The sequence below is a fragment of the Ovis aries genome, chromosome X (genome assembly GCF_016772045.2).
Source record: "Ovis aries strain OAR_USU_Benz2616 breed Rambouillet chromosome X, ARS-UI_Ramb_v3.0, whole genome shotgun sequence".
Taxonomy (NCBI): Eukaryota; Metazoa; Chordata; class Mammalia; order Artiodactyla; family Bovidae; genus Ovis; species Ovis aries.
In genome coordinates this window covers 73,589,689-73,608,892 of record NC_056080.1, presented here as the reverse complement: position 1 = coordinate 73,608,892, position 19,204 = coordinate 73,589,689, and the positions used below count along the sequence as shown (strand labels likewise).

Here is a 19,204-nt window from a genome sequence, read left to right as displayed (position 1 = left end):
TAAATTCAGCTCCATCAAGCAGAACACAGGTACAAGCTCCCTCAACCAGGTAAACTTCATAGAACACTAATCCAGCCCCATCCATGAGGGCAGACTCCACAAGCAAGAAGAGCTATGACCTTGAGAACATTTTTTTTTCCTTAGAAATCACACTCTTTATTTCCCCTACATATTTCTACCTTCACATTAGCCTTTTTCAGTGCTGTGGAGTTTTCCTCTTTATTTTTTGTGTTAAAAATTATGGTTTAAGATTTTTTCACATCTTTTTTGGTGATTTTTCTTGTTTTGTTCTTGACATATTAGACTGCCTTTCTTATAGTTCTTTACCAGCTGTAGCTATTCCTGAATATATAAAAATCTTTTTCATATATGTCTATTTATCTTTGCTTTTCTATGTTTTTAATTTACCCATTTTTTAATTTAATTTTTATTTTATTTTTTTTACTTTGCAATACTGTATTAGTTTTGACATACATCAACATGAATCCACCATGGGTGTACACGTGTTCCCCATCCTAAACCCCCCCTCCCACCTCCCTCCCCATACCATCTCTCTGGGTCATCCCAGTGCACCAGCCCCAAACATCCTATATCCTGTATGGAACCTAGACTGGTGATTCATTTCTTATATGATATTATACATTTTTCAATGCCATTCTCCAAAATCATCCCACCCTCTCCCTCTCTCACAGAGTCCAAAAGTCTATTCTATACATGTGTCTCTTTTGCTGTCTCACATAAACGGTTATTATTACCATCTTTCTAAATTCCATATATATGTGTTAGTATACTGTATTGGTGTTTTTCTTTCTGGCTTACTTCACTCTGTGTAATCAGCTCCAGTCTCATCCACCTCATTAGAACCGATTTTTTACCCTCTCTTCCACCCCCTTCCTTTTGTCTTTTCTCTCCCTTCTCTTATTTTACTTTTTCATTCTCTTTCCCTTATTTTTTTCACTCTTTCTTTTTCCACCACATAAGTTAAATTGTTATGCTCTCTTTGTTATATTTCCCAGTTGGCAATCTGCTCAGGCTCAGTTTTACAGACTAAGCATTAGCTAGCCCTGTTTTAATTGGTTGATAACACTTTTGGTTTCCCTTGTGCACCAATTCAATCTCCTGTACTCATTTCTTTAAAATTCTTTGGTTATAACTGCATGTGTTTTTAAAAGTATGTGTATATGTCCCATTATTTCTGTAATTACCCACTTGATCTGCTTGATCTCCTCCCACTAGAACATAGACACCAGTAACGCCTAACAAGAAGTCAACAAAAACTACTTAATCAGTCTTTCCCTCCAAAGGCAAAATCCAGAAGAAAGAAGGAATAAATACCTAACTCCTGGGAAAAAGAGATCTCAAGCAGAGCAAGTTAAAAAATGAAAAATTAAAAGATAGAAATACCACACAAATGAAAGAACAAGATAGAAACTCACAAGACTAAATAAACAAAGAGGGAATAAGCAATCTACCTGAAAGAGAAGTCAAAATAGTGATAACAAAGATGTTCTGAAGACTTGAAAATAGAATGCAGAAGATGCAAGAAGCAATTAACACCATTAGTACAATCACCAAGGACATATAAGAAATAATGAATAAGGAAACAAAGGTGAATAACACAATTACTGAAATTAAAAATATTCTAGAAGGAACCAATAGAAGAATAACTGGGGCACAAGAACATATATGTGAGCTGAAAGATATAATGGTGGAAATCTGCTCAAGATTTATACTGCTCAAGAGCAGAATAAAGGAAAAAGAATGTAAAGAATTGAGGAAAACCTCAGAGACGTTTGGGACAATATTAAATACATCAACATTTGAGTTACAGGAATCCCAGAGGAAGAAGAAAAAAATAAAAGTCACTGAGAAAATCTTTGAAGAAATTATAGTTGAAAATGTCCCCAACATGGGAAAGGAAATAGTCAATCAAGTCCAAGAAGTGCAGAGAGTCCCTTAAGGATAAACCCAAGGAGAAACATGTTGAGACACATATTAATCAAGCTAACAGTCTAAACACGAGGAAATAATGTTAAAAACAGCAAGCAAAAAGCAAGAAGTAACATATAAAGGAAAACCCATATGGTTAACAGTGTATCTTTCAGCAGAGATTCTGCAGACCAGAGGAGAATGATAGGATATATTTAAAGTACTGAAAGAGAAAATCTACAACCAAGATCACTTTGCCCAACAAAGATCTCACTCAAAAGTGATGGAGAAATCAAAAGTTTCACAGAGAAGCAAAAGTTAAGAGAATTTAGCACCACCAAACCAGCCTTACAACAACACTAAAGGGCCTTACATAGCCAGTAAACACAAGAGAAATGAAAGATCTACAAAAATAAACAATGAAAAATTATTAAAATGTCAAAAGGAACATATACATCAATAATTACTTTAAATATAAATGGATTAAATGCACCAACCAAAAAATACATACTGAGTGAATGGATGCAAAATAAAGACTCATATATATGCTGTCTACAAGAGACCCACTTCAGACCTAGAGACACATACAGACTGAAAGTAAAAGGATGGAAAAAGGTATTCCATGCAAATGAAAACCAAAAGAATGCTGGAGAAAAATACTTATTTCAGACAAAATAGACTTTAAAATAAAGAATAACATAAGAAAGAAAGACACTAGATAATGATCAAATGATCGATCCAAGAAAAAAACATAACAATTGTAAGTATTTATGCACCCAACATAGAAGCACCTCAATACATTAGGGAAACATTAACAGTCATAAGAGAAGAAATTGGCAGTAACACTATAATAGTATGGGACTTTAACACCCCACTTACACCACTGTACAGATCATTAAAACATAGAATCAATAAGAAAACATAAATCTTGGATGAAAAATTAGACTATGTTGTCCTAATTGATATCTTCAGGACTTTCCATCCACATGCAGGAGAATAGTTTCTTCTCAAGTGCACATGAAACTTTATCCAGAATAAATCAAATATTGGGCCACAAATCAAGCCTCAGGAGATTTAAGAAAACTGAAATAATATCAGGTATCTTCTCTGACCACAATGGTATGAAACTAGACATTGATAACAGAGGGTGGTGGGGGGACAAAAAACTCATGGAGATAAACAATATATTAATAAATAACAAAGAGGTTACTGAAGAAATAAGAAGGAAATCAACAGAATCCTGGAAATGAATGATAATGAAAACACGATGACCCAAAACCTATGGGGTTCAGCCGAATATTTTCTAAGTGGGAAGTATATAGCAATAAAATCTACTTCAAGAAACAAGAAAAGCATTGAGTACACAACCTAACTCTACATCTAAATCAGCTGTAAAAAAAAGAAGTAGAACAAAAATAACAACAAAAACAAAGTAAACAGAAGGAAATAAATCATAAAGATCAGAGCAGAAATAATTGAAAAAGAAATGAAGGAAGCAAAGAGTAATCAAACTAAAAGCTGGTTCTTTGAGTAGATAAACAAAATTGACAAACCACTATCCAAAATCACCAGGGAAAAAAGGAAAAAAAAATCAAATCAACAAAATTAGAAATGAGAAAAGAGAGGTTACAAAAGAACAAATAAATACAAAAAGTCATAAGAGAATATTATGAGCAACTACATGTTGATAAAATGGACAACCTAGAGTAAATGGGCAGATTCTTAGAAAAGTTCAACCTCCCAAGACCGAACCAGGAAGATGTAGAAATTATGAACAAGCCAATTATAAACACTGAAATCGAAACTGTGATCAACAATCTAACAAAGTACAAAGGCCCAGGGCCAGATGGCTTTGCAGGGTAATTCTATCAAACATTTAGAGAAGAGTTACTGCCTATTTTTTTTTAATATTCCAAAAATTGAAGAGAAAGGAACACTTCCAAATTCATTCTATGAGGTCACAGAATCCTCGGAATGGGAGAAAATATTAGCAAAGGAAATAACTGGGAAAGAATTACTCTCTAAATTACAGAAGCAGCTCATAGAACTCAATACCATAAAAACAAAGAGCTCAATCAAAAAGTGGGAAAAAGACCTAAACAGACATTTCTCCAAAGAAGACATTCAGATGGCTAGCAAACACATGAAAATATGCTTAACATCACTCATTATTAGAGAAATGCAAACAAAATTACAATGAAAAATCATCTCACAGCAGTCAGAATGGCCATCATCAAAAATTTTACAAAGAGTAAATGCTGGAGATGGTGTGGAGAAAAGAGAACCCTCTTGCATTGCTGGTAGGAATGTAAATTGATACAACTATGATGGAAGATAGTAAAAGATTCCTTAAAAAAAAAAACTAGAAATAAAACCACCATGTGACAGCTGTCTCATTATTAAACATATACCCTGTGGAAAATTGAAAAAGGCACACGTACCCCAATGTTCATTGCAGCAATATTTACAGTAGCTAGAACATGGAAGCAACTTAAATGTCCATTGACATATAAATGGATAAATAACCTGCGGTATACACACAGACACACATACACATGCATACACACATAATCACACAATGGAATATTACTCAGCCTTAAAAAGGAATGCATTTGAGTCAGTTCTAATGAGCTGAATGAACCTAAAATCTGTTGTACAGAGTGAAGTAAGTCAGATGTTCAACCTGGGTTTAGAAAAGGCAGAGGAAAAAGAGATCAAATTGCTAACATCTGCTGGATCATCAAAAAAGCAAGAGAGTTACAGGAAAACATTTATTTCCGATTTATTGACTATGCCAAAGCCTTTGACTGTGTGGATCACAATAAACTGTGGAAAATTCTGAAAGAGATGGGAATATTAGATCACCTGACCTGCTTCTTGAGAAACCTGTATGCAGGACAGGAAGCAACAGTTAGAACTGGGCATGGAAAAACAGACTGGTTACAAATAGGAAAAGGAGTACGCTAAGACTGTATATTGTCACCCTGCTTATTTAACTTATATGCAGAGTACATCATGAGAAAGGCTGGGCTGGAGGAAGCACAAGCTGGAATAAAGATTGCTGGGAGAAATATCAATAACCTCAGATATGCAGATGACACCACCCTTATGGCAGAAAATGAAGAGGAACTAAAAGCCTCTTGATGAAAGTGAAAGAGGAGAGTGAAAAAGTGGGCTTAAAACTAAACATTCAGAAAACCAAGATCATGGCATCTGTTCCCATCACTTCATGGGAAATAGATGGGGAAACAGTGGAAACAGTAGCTGAATTTATTTTTTGGGCTCCAAAATCACTGCAGATGGTGACTGCAGCCATGAAAATTAAAAGACGTTTACTCCTTGGAAGAAAAGTTATGCCCAACCTAGATAGCATATTCAAAAGCAGAGACATTACTTTGCCAAATAAAGTCCGTCTAGTCAAGGCTATGGTTTTTACAGTAGTCATGTATGGATGTGAGTGTTGGACTGTGAAGAAGGCTGAGTGCCGAAGAATATATGCTTTTGAACTGTGGTGTTGGAGAAGACTCTTGAGAGTCCCTTGGACTGCAAGGAGGTCCAACCAGTCCATTCTGAAGGAGATTAACCCTGGGATTTCTTTGGAAGGACTGATGCTAAAGCTGAAGCTCCAGTACTTTGGCCGCCTCATGCAAAAAGTTGACTCATTGGAAAAGACTCTGATGCTGGGAGGGATTGGGGGCAGGAGGAGAAGAGGACGACAGAGGATGAGATGCCTGGATGGCATCACTGACTCTATGGATGTGAATCTGAGTGAACTCCAGGAGATGGTGATGGACAGGGAGGCCTGGAGTGCTGAGATTCATGGGGTTGCAAAGAGTTGGACATGACTGAGCAACTGAACTGAATTGAACTGAAAGGAGATCAGTCCTGGGTGTTCACTGGAAGGACTGATGTTGAAACTGAAATTCCAATACTTTGGCCACCTGGTGAGAAGTGCTGACTCATTTGAAAAGACCCTTATGCTGGGAAAGATTGAGGGCAGGATGAGAAGGGGACAACAGTGGATGAGATGTTTGGATGGCATCACCAACTCGATGGACATAGGTTTGGGTGAACTCTGGGAGTTGGTGATGGACAGGGAGGCCTGGGGTGCTGCAGTTCATGGGGTCACAAAGTGTATACTATATTTATATGTCTCTTTCTGACTTACTTCAGTTCACTTCAGTTGCTCAGTCTTGTCTGACCCTTTGTGACCCCATGAACCACAGCACCCCACTCCAGTACTCTTGCCTAGAAAATCCCATGGAGGGAGGAGCCTGGTGGGCTGCATTCCATGGGGTCTTGAAGAGTCGGACAGGCTGAGTGACTTCACTTTCACTTTTCACTTTCATGCATTGAAGAAGGAAATGGCAACCCACTCCAGTGTTCTTGCCTGGAGAATCCCAGGGACAGGGGAGCCTGGTGGGCTGCCATCTATGGGGTCACACAGAGCTGGACACGACTGAAGCGACTTAGCAGCAGCAGCAGCAACACATATATATATGGAATCTAGAAGGAAGGTACTGATGAATTAATTTGTATAGCAGCAATGGAGAACAGACACAGAGAACAGACTTATGGACATGAGGGGAGGGGAGGAGGGAGAGGGTGCGATGCATGGAGAGAGTAACATGGAAACTTACAAAACCATGTACAAAATAGATAGCCAATGGGAATTTACTGTATGACTCATGGAACTCAAACACCGGCTCTGTCAGAATCTAGTAGGTTGAGATGGGGAGGGAGATGGAAAGGATGTTCAGGAAGGAGGGGACTTCAGAGCACATATGGCTGATTCTTGTTCATGTTTGACAGAAAACAGCAAAATTCTGTAAAACAATTAGCCTTCAATTAAAAAAATAATAAAAAGAGTCTTCATCATCACGACAGTTCAAAAGTATCAATTTTTCAGCGTTCAGCCTTCTTTATAGTATAACTCTCACATCTATACATGACTGTTGGAGGAACCATAGCTTGGACTATATGGATCTTTGTTGGCAAAGTGATGTCTCTGCTTTTTAATACACTATCTAGGTTTGTCACAGTTTTTCTTCCAAGGAACAAATGCCTTTTAATTTCATGGCTGCAGTCACCAACCACAGTGATTTTGGAGCTCAAGAAAATAAATCCGATCACTGTCTCCATTGTTTCTCCATCTATTTGCCATGAAGTGAAGGGACTGGATGCCATGATCTGAGTTTTTAGAATGGTGAGTTTTAAGGCAGATTTCTCACTCTCCTCTTCCACCATCATCAAGAGACTCTTTAGTTCCTCTTTGCTTTCTCCCTTTAGAGAGGTATCATCATTGAACTGTGGTGTTGGAGAAGACTCTTAAGAGTCCCTTGGACTGCAAGGAGATCCAATCAGTCCATCTTAAAGGAGATTAGTCCTGAGTGTTCATTAGAGGGACTGATGTTGAAGCTGAAACTCCAATAATTTGGCCAGCTTATGTGGAGAGCTGACTCATTTGAAAATACCCTGATGCTGGGAAAGATTGAGGGCAGGAGTGGAAGAGGATGATGGAGGATGAGACGGTTGGATGGCATCACCATCATGGACATGGGTTTGGGTGGACTTTGGGAGTTGGTGATGGACAGGGAGGCCTGGTGGGCTGCGGTTCATGGGGTCGCAAAGTGTCAGACATGACTGAGCAACTGAACTGAACTGAACTGATCTGCATATCTGAGGCTATTGATACTTTTCCCAGAAATCTTGATTCCAGCTTGTGATTCATCCAGCCCAGCATTTCTGCATAAAAGTTAAAAAAAAAAGCAGCGTGAAAATATACATCCTTGTAGTATTCCTTTCGCAATTTGAAACCAGTCTGTTGTTCCATGTCCAGTTCTGATTGTTGATTCTTGACCTGCATACAGGTTTCTCAGGAGGCAGGTAATAGGTTCTGGTATTCTTATCTCTTTAAGAATCTTCCACAGTTTGTTGTGATTCACACAGTCAAAGGCTTTGTCGTAGTCAGTGAAGCAGAAATAGATGATTTTCTGGAATCCCCTTCGTTTTGCTATGGTCCAACAGATGTTGACAATTTGATCTCTGGTTCCTCTGCCGTTTCTAAATCCAGCTTGTACAACTGGAAGTTTTCAGTTCACATACTGCTGAAGCCTGGGTTGAAGGATTTTAAGCATTACCTTGCTAGCATGTGAAGTGAGTACAATTGTGCTATATTGTGGACATTGTTTGACATTGTCATTCTTTGGGATTAGAATGAAAGCTGACCTTTTACAGTCCTGCGGCCACTGCTGAGTTTTCCAAATGTGCTTGCATATTGAGTGCAGCACTCTTGCAGCATCATGTTTTAGGATTTGAAATAGCTCAGCTGGAATTTCATCACCTCCATTAGCTTTGTTCATAGTGATGCTTTCTAAGGCCTACTTGACTTCACACTGCAGGATGTCATCACTAGGTGAGTGATGACACCATCGTGGTTGTCCAGGTCATTAAGATCTTTTTGTATAGTTCTTCTGTGTATCACCACCTCTTCTTAGTATCTTCTGCTTCTGTTAGTTCCATACCATTTCTGTCCTTTTTTGAGCCCATCTTTGCATGAAATGTTCCCTTGGTATCTCTAATTTTCTTAAAGAGATCTCTAGTCTTTCCCATTCTATTATTTTCTTATATTTCTTGATATTATTCACTTAAGAAGGTTTTCATATCTCTCATTGCTATTCTTTGTAACTCTGCATTCAGAGGGGTATATCTTTCCTCTTCTCCTTTGCCTTTTGCTTCCCTTAGTTTCTCAGCTCTTTATCAAGTAATCTACATAAAAGAGGCAAAGATATACAACAGAGAAAGGGCATTCTCTTCAATAAGTGGTGCTGAAAAAAACAGACAGGTACATGTAAATAATTAAATTATAAATTTTTTAATACTATACAAAAAATAAACTAAAAGTAGATAAAATACCTAAATGTAAGACTGGATACTATAATACTCGTAGGGAAAAACATAGGCAAGAGAGTCTTAGACATAAATTGCAGCAATATCTTTCAATTTCTCTCTGAAAGTAAGAGAAATAAAAACAAAAATAAGCAAAAAGAACCTCATTAAACTTAAAAGATTTTGCACAGCCAAGTAAGCTATAAAAGAAATGGAAAGACAACTTAAAAGAGGGAGAATATATTTGCAAACAAGGGAAATTTAAAAGGAATTAATTTCCAAAGCACCTAAACATCTCATACAGTTCAATATCAAGAAACAAACAAACAAACAAAACTAATAAAAAAAGGATTAGAAGAAATAGGCAGTTCTCCAAAGAAGACATATAGGTGGCCAAAAGACACATGTAAAGATGCTGAGCATCACAAATTACTATAGAATTTCAAGTTAAAACCACAGTGAAGTATCACCTCACACTGTTCAGAATATCTGTTTTTAAAAAGTCTATTTTATTTTATTTAGGCATACCAGTTATGCCTTCTTAAATTGATTTTTTTACCCAGTATTTTCTGAATGTTTGCTTTTCAAAAGCACTTTTCATATTCAAACACTTCAATCTCCATTATACAGATAATAAAACTGAATCTGAGGAGCTGTGTTTATTGCTGTGCATCCCACATTGGAATCATGTCGAAGAATTGGGACAGTTTATTCTGATAACTTTCCTGAGATCTGGAAATACTTGTATAATACTTTGAATAAGTACTTAAATGATGCTTCCATGTTCATTGCATCTGCCACACAATTTTGTTGAATGAGTTTGTTAAATCAATTGAATTATGGACTTCCCTGGTAGGTCAGACAGTAAAGGGTCTGCCTATAATTTGGGAGACCCAGGTTTGATCCCTGGGTCGGGAAGATCCTCTGGAGAAGGAAATGGCAACCCACTCCAGTACTCTTGCCTGGAAAATCCCATGGACGGAGAAGCCTGATAGATAACAGTCCATGGGGTCGCAAAGAGTCGGACAAGACTGAGCAACTAAACTTACTTAAGTAGTTACATTATTGGCAGTATTAAGAGTATACTGAGAAGATTTGGAAAAGGAGCTTCTGGAAATTACTGAAAGGAGCAATTATTAAAAGTATACTTGGAACCAAATGTGATGAAACTAAATTTCAATACAAGAAAAATCGACTGTGAAAAATATGAAAGCAATCAAAGAGAACTTTATTAAATTTTGGGAGGTGGAAACAGAAATGTAGAGTATTATTGGAATATTGAAATGTTACATTTTTTGAGGAATTTAGAGTGTCCCAGGAGTATTGCCTAAAAGGCACCTTCACTTTTTGTGGAAGCGTCACAAATGTAATAGGCTTTCAGTTTTGAAGTTTCCTTTACTATTCATTTTCAGTACTGTATCAACTACTTTTGTCATAAAAGTTCCTCCCTTGTTTTTATGACATTTTCATGACAATAAACTATCCCAGGTTCTAGTGACTGGAGCCAGGTTGCAAGTTGTTTGTTTGTTTGTTTGTTTTTTAAGATATAACAATAGTAGTGACTGACAGTTGAGGACTGCTTTTGCCCAGTTATTTATTTTATTTATTTATTTGAATTTTGTTTCATGTGCTTTACTGGTTTGTTTTGTTGATTTTGAAAATATCTGCAATATTTTTTGTGTGTGCAGCTAAGTTGGTTAAAGTAAGTAGTTGCTTTCCATATAATAGAGTTTTGTTGCAATGTTTTATTTTGGAAATCAACATGTGGGTGCCTCTAACACAGATTGATATAAATGAAAATTAAATTACCTGTTAACACTATTAAAATATCAGTTTTTAAAGCAGTGTGACATTCAACAAATTCCCAACATAAATTTGTTAAAAAGTTATAAATGAAAATAACCCATTGAGAATGTTATATCTGTAAAAATAGCCACTAAGACAAACTTCCAGATGTTTCTGATGCAAACTGCACCCTGGAGAACTACGTTACTCTCCTAATGTCTGTATGTTCTTGGTTTGCTACTTAGAGTATGCTTTTTTTAAATGATTTCTATTTTTATGCACTCTATATATTTTCTTCCTAGAAAATAAACTAGCAACTCTTTTTCCAACTAATATTTTGGTGAATCTGAAGTTGAACGTTTGTAAATGAAGGATGGAAAAGAAAATCAAAGTAATCATAACCAACTGAGTTTTTTTTTTTTTCTGTCTTTAGGCTTCTACATTTTTCTATTAGTTTTTATTTGTTTACAAATATTTAAAAAGATATATCTCTCTACAAATTTTAAAGAGTAGAGATTTGTATACAAATTATTTGGAAGGAATTTTAGAGGATTTGACATATTTTTCTTGATTTTTCTATTTGAAGTCCAAATTTCTTTTATGAAATGAACAACAAAATCACTTTTGCATAATATGTTTCTATATTAGTAATGTGTCTGTGTTTGAAGATAAAGAGTTTATTTTTTATTTTTTTATTTCTTCCAGGTGTTATAACCAAAACTTACTTTGCCCAGAAATCATCAAATTATAATTAAAAAGCTGGAGCTTTTCAATTTTCCTACTACAGGAGGCTTTCCTGTGTCAGAGTGAATAGTTATAGAACTGGGGAAGGCAGATGCTATTGCTATTTTTATCTTTATTGCTTCATGAGTTTATAACTTTTAGTGCTGGCAAAGTCTATAAGAATGTTACTATTTGAATGAAGACATTTTGGAAATCAAACAGGTTTTTGTAAATCAACTAACTGTTAGAATGTTTAAAAGTCATGAGATTCAGAAAAAAAGGTAACTACAAATGGAATCAATAATATAATTATGGAGAATTAAAGGAAATATAAAGTAAAATGGTAATGAGAAAAGGAAACTGAATAGGGGAGGAAGGAAGGAAAGAAGAAACAAAGGAAGGAAGGGAGAAAGAAAGAAAGCTAGATGGAAAGGAGGAAGAAGAAATTAATAGATAGTTTTATTTTCATCTAATTAAGCTATGCATGTAGTTCTATTGCCATTATTATTGTTCCCTAAAGGAAAATTTTTCAAATTTGTTTTCCTCTCAAATAAATGATATTTTAGGAATCCTGATCTTAATTTTGTGTCATATTGAGTGCCATTTGCAAAAAAAAAAAATATTACAAATTATAATTATCTAATTTCAGACTGTTAAAGTAGAAACTATATCTTAACTATATAATTGGCAAGGGTATTAGATATAAAGTTGACTTTCATATAAAAGGTTGGCACTAATACTAGAATTTGCAACATATGATAGGAAAAACTAATTAAACATTCCAAAATTAAGAATGGACTAAGAGCTATCAATTCAGAATGTATAGCAAAAATATGAATCTCCAGAATAGTTTCTTAATTTATGGGTTTTATAATATATAAAAATAACAAATATCCAGAATACTTTCTCAATTTATGGGCTTTATAATATATGTACAGGAAGGACCACAAAAAAGTCATTACATAAGAAATAAATATAAGTAAAGCACAGAAATTTAACATGTTTCCAGCCTCCCTTTTCCTTCTAAACATGATATGCATAACAACTAGGTGGAAATTATCTTTTCTCCCTATATATTAGCAATTTTACCACTTTAATAGTTTTTATTTTCACTGAAATGAATAGCTGAAAATATATTCCAACTTCCAGCTAAGATAAATGTTATTTAAATAACAGAAATTTTTATGGAGTATGTCAAAGGAAACATAAATAGTATCCTCAAAGCCTAAGTTTAATAACACATTACCAGAAGAAAAGAGCAGCAAGACTCTTGTTTTCTAACCATTGGCTAACTAAGATGACTAAGCTGAGTAAATACATAAACATTTATATTGGAAGCAAAAACTGCTAACAAAGGTATTTTATTATGAACCCTAAACACAATCTTAGCTTTTTCCTTTGCTCTAGGCAACTCAGCTTTTATCCTGCAGAATATCTTACTCTCATGTGCTTTGGCAGAGCTCCAGGGTCCCCAAGGATAAAGCAATATCTCTATTTACATATCAAAGCAAAAGAAGGATCAAACATTATTAGACCTCTAAGAGACTGTGAAAGGACTCTATGAATCAGAAACTTCAACAATTTTCTTCACGCAATTCAGACTACTTCCTTCTTCATCACAGGATGCTTAATATACTCTAGTATCTCACACAGAGGCAACCAAGATAAGCCTAAGAAAGAGCTAATGATACTATGTAAATGGTCATTGAATTAGTTTAATAAGTGCTTTGAGTAAAGATAAAAAGAAAGGAGATGGCAGTCCAAGATCTGGGCCCATTCTAATGGTTTCATTGTTTTGGACATCTACAGAGTTACACAGAGAAGTGGCTAATTGAGGTTCTGCACTTCATGAAAAAGGATGAATGCCCCATAAACCAAAAGGTACTTGTTTTACTTTTACTGACTATTGAAGAACATTTGCAATGGTCATCTGAACTGTTATGTATTTACTAGAATGCAGTTTTAATTTTGTAGATTTCTGTTCTTTGCAGCCTGCAGTATATAATGCAGTATGCAGAAAAAAATGCTGAGTTAGGGTTCGGTTCAGAAGTGAGACTATCCTGAATGTCTTCAGCAAGGCTTTCTTGCTCATACAGCAATGAATGTTTCCTATGAAGATATGAAAAATAAAGAAGGCTAAAAATTTAAATTAAATGATTATAGTTCTCAGCAAATAGTATATAAAGCACTCATAAGAGATTGATGTGTTTTTCTAAGATTATATATAAATATATATATATATATATTTGGTTTACTCTCTTGTTCTTTTTTTTTTTCATTGTTTTAATTTAAATAAATTTAATTGTTTTAATTAGAGGTTAGCACCCCACTCCAGTACTCTTGCCTGGAAAGTCCCATGGACAGAGAAGCCTGGTAGGCTGCAGTCCATGGGGTCTTGAAGAGTCGGACACGACTGAGCGACTTCACTTTCACTTTTCACTTTCATGCATTGGAGAAGGAAATGGCAACCCACTCCAGTGTTCTTGCATGGAGAATCCCAGGGACAGCGGAGCCTGGTGGGCTGCCATCTACGGGGTTGCACAGAGTCGGACATGACTGAAGTGACTTAGCAGCAATTACTTTACAATATTGTACTGGTTTTGCCATACATCAACATGAATCCGCCACGGGTGTACATGTGTTCCCCATCCTGAAATCCCCGCCCACTTTCCTCCCCGTACCATCCCTCTGGGTCATCTCAGTGCACCAGCCCCAAGCATCCAGTATCATGCATTGAACCTGGACTGGCTATGCATTTCATATATGATATTATACATGATTCAATGCCATTCTCCCAAATCATCCCACACTCGCCCTCTCCCACAGAGTCAAAAGGATATTTTTTAAAAGATTTTCATAAGTGTACAGATAATTTCTTTTAGCAATCAAATTTTGTCCTCTGTCAAGTTTTAACCCTTCTAAACCTGCATTTTTTCACTCACTGCATGGATTAACAAGAAATAAGATTTTTTTCACTTCATCTTCAGTTCAAACTTCCTTTCTTTAATGAAATGACATTCATAATAGTAAGCGTAATGAGTTTTCATATTTAAGAAGTGCTCTTATACTTTTAAAATTCCTCTGAGGAAGGCAGATAAGGAACTAACAGACACTCCAGACCAGACTGAGATTGAACTGTTGTTTTCCCTTCCTTCCATATTTTTTCTCCCTCTCCTCATCTTCCTCCTTCTCTCTTTTTATTATCTTTCTATCTATCTATCTTCATTCTTTCTGCACATAATGATTTTGATTTCTTTGTATGCTTTAGGCATTGTGTTAAAGTGTTTCCATACATTATCTTTGTACATCCTCACAACGTTTTACTTCAGTGATAAAGCAGAGTGTTAAGAAAGTAAGTATGGGCCTTCTTTGTGGTCTTTGTTCAGAGATTCTTAGTGTCTCTTTCACTATCACTATAAACATTGCTTGAGCATAATCCAGTGTTAGGTATTTAAAAATTCCCTGCAACTCTAGGTATATGAATAACACAATCAATATCAAAGATATTTTTTTAATATACTCCTTTATTGTCCTGAGTACAATTCCAAGTTCCTGAAGGCAATGAAGCATATCCTTGAAGTTGTTGAGAACAGTCATTGCATTTTCTTTATTATTATTATTATTATTTTTACTTTACAATATTGTATTGGTTTTGCCATACCTTTTAATAAATATATATTGAACATCTACCAGGTGCCAATCACTGTGGCTTTTACTGGAGATATAAATGAAGTACAACAAAATCCCTGGTCTCAAGAGATATCTTAATGAGAAAAACACAGCAAAACAAACAAACAAACAAACAAAAACCCTAATGAGTATAAAGCAATGATAAGTCTTATAATAAAGGAATAGCACACAGTTACAGGAAAGACAAGAAGAAGCACAAAATTTTATATGGCTGATGAGTCAGAAAACAGTTTACAAGAAGATGGGTCTTAAAGATGAAGGACATTTTCTGATGGATAACAGCATGCACAAATATTATTATTATTATTATTATTACATTTTATTAGGCCTCTATTATAGAGGTAGTAGACCAGGTATAGTGATTATTAATTCCATTTTACAAATAAGGTAGATGAGGTTGAACAGGGTTCTTGTGAGGATCACATTATATGAGAGGTTTGCAAAGGCCTATGAAGATTGAAAAATTGAAAAAGTGCACGCTATTATTTATTTATTATAGACAATTTCAGCTGCCAAAGTTTGCTTCATTTTTAGTTAATTTAAGCTTTGCTTCCAGTCTAACTATGATTTACTTGAGTCTGTTGATTTCTTCTTTGTATGCGTGTAAGATGACATGTTATATTTCTTTATAATTATATTTAATTGACTTATAGTTAGTATTCTGATTTGGCAATAATTACTTGATAATCTGTGAATAATGTCTGCTTAATTATTTGTAAGCTGGCTAACATCAGTTATTTTCATTCTCTACCCTTGTACAATTTTGTAGATACATGTGTACTTGTTTCTGCATGTGTAGCTCTATATTAAATCACCAACAAAACTGAATTTAACTAACCTAGGCTTCATGTCACTAACCTAAGTTTCAAGTATTGAGCTTATGCATTCAATGATCTTTATGTGACTGACATTTCTTGATTTTTTAATATGGTGGTGACACCAACACTTTTTCTATTTTTGACTTGTTTTGAATGTTATTTTCCAATAAGCAGTTGTTTTTTGGATACTTTTCTATGAAATTTACTAAGCTAAGTATGTCTTTACTCATTATTTATTTTAATAATTTTTATACTTCCATTTATTTTCATATTAAAATATTTATTTCTGCATTATTTTTAAGTAGTTTGTTCTCAGCCTTCTGGCATCTAGACTCTAAAACATTTTGGCTGGTTTATTTATATTTTTTAATAGTAAATAACTTGCAATTATTTCACCTAAAAATTCTACGAGGTATATACTAAGGTCAAATATCTTGAGATTTTAAGCAATATTTTAAATAATTTTGCTATACATTTCTCTTCTCCTCTGTGCTTCAATGCTACTTATTAGAATTTTAGAATTTCAGGGAATTATAACCATAAGTTTTATTGGCCCAGCCTGATAGCAAGATGATGAACATACTGTATGCAGTGAGAATGGAGTGATACATACTTTCCTGACTATGTATTAATTATCTTTAAATTAATTATTTTCAGAAATTCTCTCATATATTGAACTTAGCTGTTTATTTGTGTGAAGTAGTCTTTTCTTTAGTCCAAAAAAACTACCCTGATTAAAATTTTCAATATATGCTTCTTAGTTTAAATTAAGATTTTTATAATTAATAAACAAAATTAAAATGAATGAAGTGGTTGAATATCTTTTTTTCTCCATGTATGTTTTCCATTAAACAATATTGTAACTATGTTTGAGCAATAAGCTGTAGGCTAGAGAAATTGAAATGAAAATTTAGGAAACTTTAATAGGCTGTGTACAGTTGAGAGTATAAAGAGTCTTAACCTACAAGGTTCTACTCCACCCTCACCCTAGGATCTGAAAACAGATAAGAATATAAAAACCAGGAGTGTATTCCCATTTGTGGAATTAAAAAAAAAAAGGGGGGGAAAGAGTTCTATCACCTATTTTACATGTAACACCCACATTGCTTTCCACCATGTTCTGGCAGTTTCCTCTAAATTAGCTAGTTCCAAATACAGTTAAGGAAGCATGCCAGAACAGTTTGTACTTTACCTTCATGTTGAATTCCTAGTCCTTATTTTGTGGAAATTCATCCCAGCACTATTGGCCATAGCACTGAATTCTCTAAGTTATATCACATTAAAGCTTTTCCAAAACAGTATACTTATTAAAATATCTAAAATGTGTCATTATATAATAGTCTAGTCTACAAGGATGCAGTACAGGATTTTGAGCGTTAAAAATAGAGGGTTGCAGGAATAACAAACAGATACTTCCAGATCATGTTGATTGTGATTATAGTTGCTCTTGCTGGTTTCCTCATTCATCCTGTGCAGACAAGAAAGATTATTTCCATTGACTAGTGTAGCACCTGGTATGTGTTATTAGAGAGAAAAATGTCTTCAGATAAACAGTAGTCAACAGATGAGGACGAAGGACAGTTATCCTGACTGATCAAGAAATCTAGAGACTCCTCCTTCGTCCTTGTAGGGATAGAAGGCTTTATGACTGTGGTGTCCTATGGTGTCTTTACAAGTTAAAATACAGAAGAGATCAGAAAATGTTCACTCATCTTTTTTCACATGAGAGTTGCTGCCCAAGGATTTGTTGTAGGAGCTGTGACTCTAGGTGTTCTCTACTCTATGTAGAAGGATTACATTAGACCTCAATTCTTCAATGGGTCCAAAAAATGAAGCTGCTGCTGCTGCTGCTGCTAAGTCACTTCAGTCTTGTCCAACTCTGTGTGACCCCCAAGACAGCATCCTACCAGGTTCCTCATCCCTGGGATTCTCCAGGCAAGAATACTGGAGTGGGGCGCCATTGCCTTCTCCAATGCATGAAAGTGAAAAGTGAAAGTGAAGTCACTCAGTCGTGTACAATTCTTAGCAACCCCATGGACTGCAGCCTACCAAGGCTCCTCCATCCATGGGATTTTCCAGGCAAGAGTATTGGAGTGGGGTACCATTGCCTTCGCCAAAAATTAAGTTACACACCAGAAAAATAAGAAGCCTTCTGAAAAGTACTAACAAAGAATGGATTTTCCATATGTAGAAAATTATACTGCCAAAGTTTCAGCCACAATTCTCATAGCCTTCAATTGTTTACAATGTTGACTTCCAAATCAACAATCATAAATAGTCAACACAAACACACACACACACACACACACACACAATGCAGTACAGAAACTGTAGACTACTTTTTAAGAAAGCTATCACAGGTGGTAGCTTGCTGTCTTGTGCTATACACTCATAGGAAAATTTGGATAGATTGTCTCCATTCTAATACAAAAATTATACTTAGCGTAATATGTAGGCGAGACTAGATTAATTGTGTTAGTCATAATCGAGCACAAATGGTAAGTACCAATGATAAGCAAGTCTTTGATATGTATAAGCCATTATAGTATTTTCCTAAATTTCCAGGAGAAAATGAATAGATGACAAACGGTTTATAAACAGCTGTCTTTTTCTCATTGTTGATACCTACTGCATTGTACATTGTCGCATACATCTCATTTAGAGTAAGTTTCAGTTGACATACAGAAACATGCATTTCAAGTTACCAGTGTCAATATTTCTTACTTAGTATAATCTTAGAAAACTTGTGAATAAGTAGATAATACATAATTTCTGGTAGTTTAAAAATATGGATTCTAAACCTGTATTATTCCTGAAAAGAAATTAGAAAGTTATCACAAAAAAGACCTTTTTTATCAGTTAAAATGTTAGATTGTAAAAAGCAAAACAACTAAACAAGCCTTATATCTAACAACATGACATTTATTCCACATGCATTTAACACACATTTACTAAGTGAAAACTGCAGGCATGGTCCTGGGCTATGTGCTGTGAGACACAAAGAAACATGTAATATGAACCCTATCCTTAATGTAAATATACCGTGTGTAAAGAGAGATAATTATGCATTAATAGATACTGAACTGTTGATGAATCAGCCTAAGCCAATCTCACAGGCATGATATTATATGAAAAATCAAACACGAGGCTTAGGTGATCAGTGTTATGGATGTTCAATGAAGAGAGGGCAATGTGGGTTGAAGTAATCAGGGAAGGCTTTCTGAACAAAATGTGACTTGAGCTTGGCCATGAAGTAATTCCAGATGGTAAAGAATTGTGTGGATAACATTAAGGAATAGGAATTATTCTATGTCTGAAAAAAAAATGATTAGTAAATTATTTTTTAATGTAATTAATGATTGCAAGATTTT

General features: G+C 35.0%; 1 pseudogene; it reads left to right on the top strand.

The window, feature by feature from the left end:
- Nucleotides 1–17,369: 17,369 nt before the first annotated feature.
- LOC114111476 (HIG1 domain family member 1C-like) lies at nucleotides 17,370–17,666 on the top strand (annotated as a pseudogene).
- The last annotated feature ends 1,538 nt before the right edge of the window (nucleotides 17,667–19,204 follow it).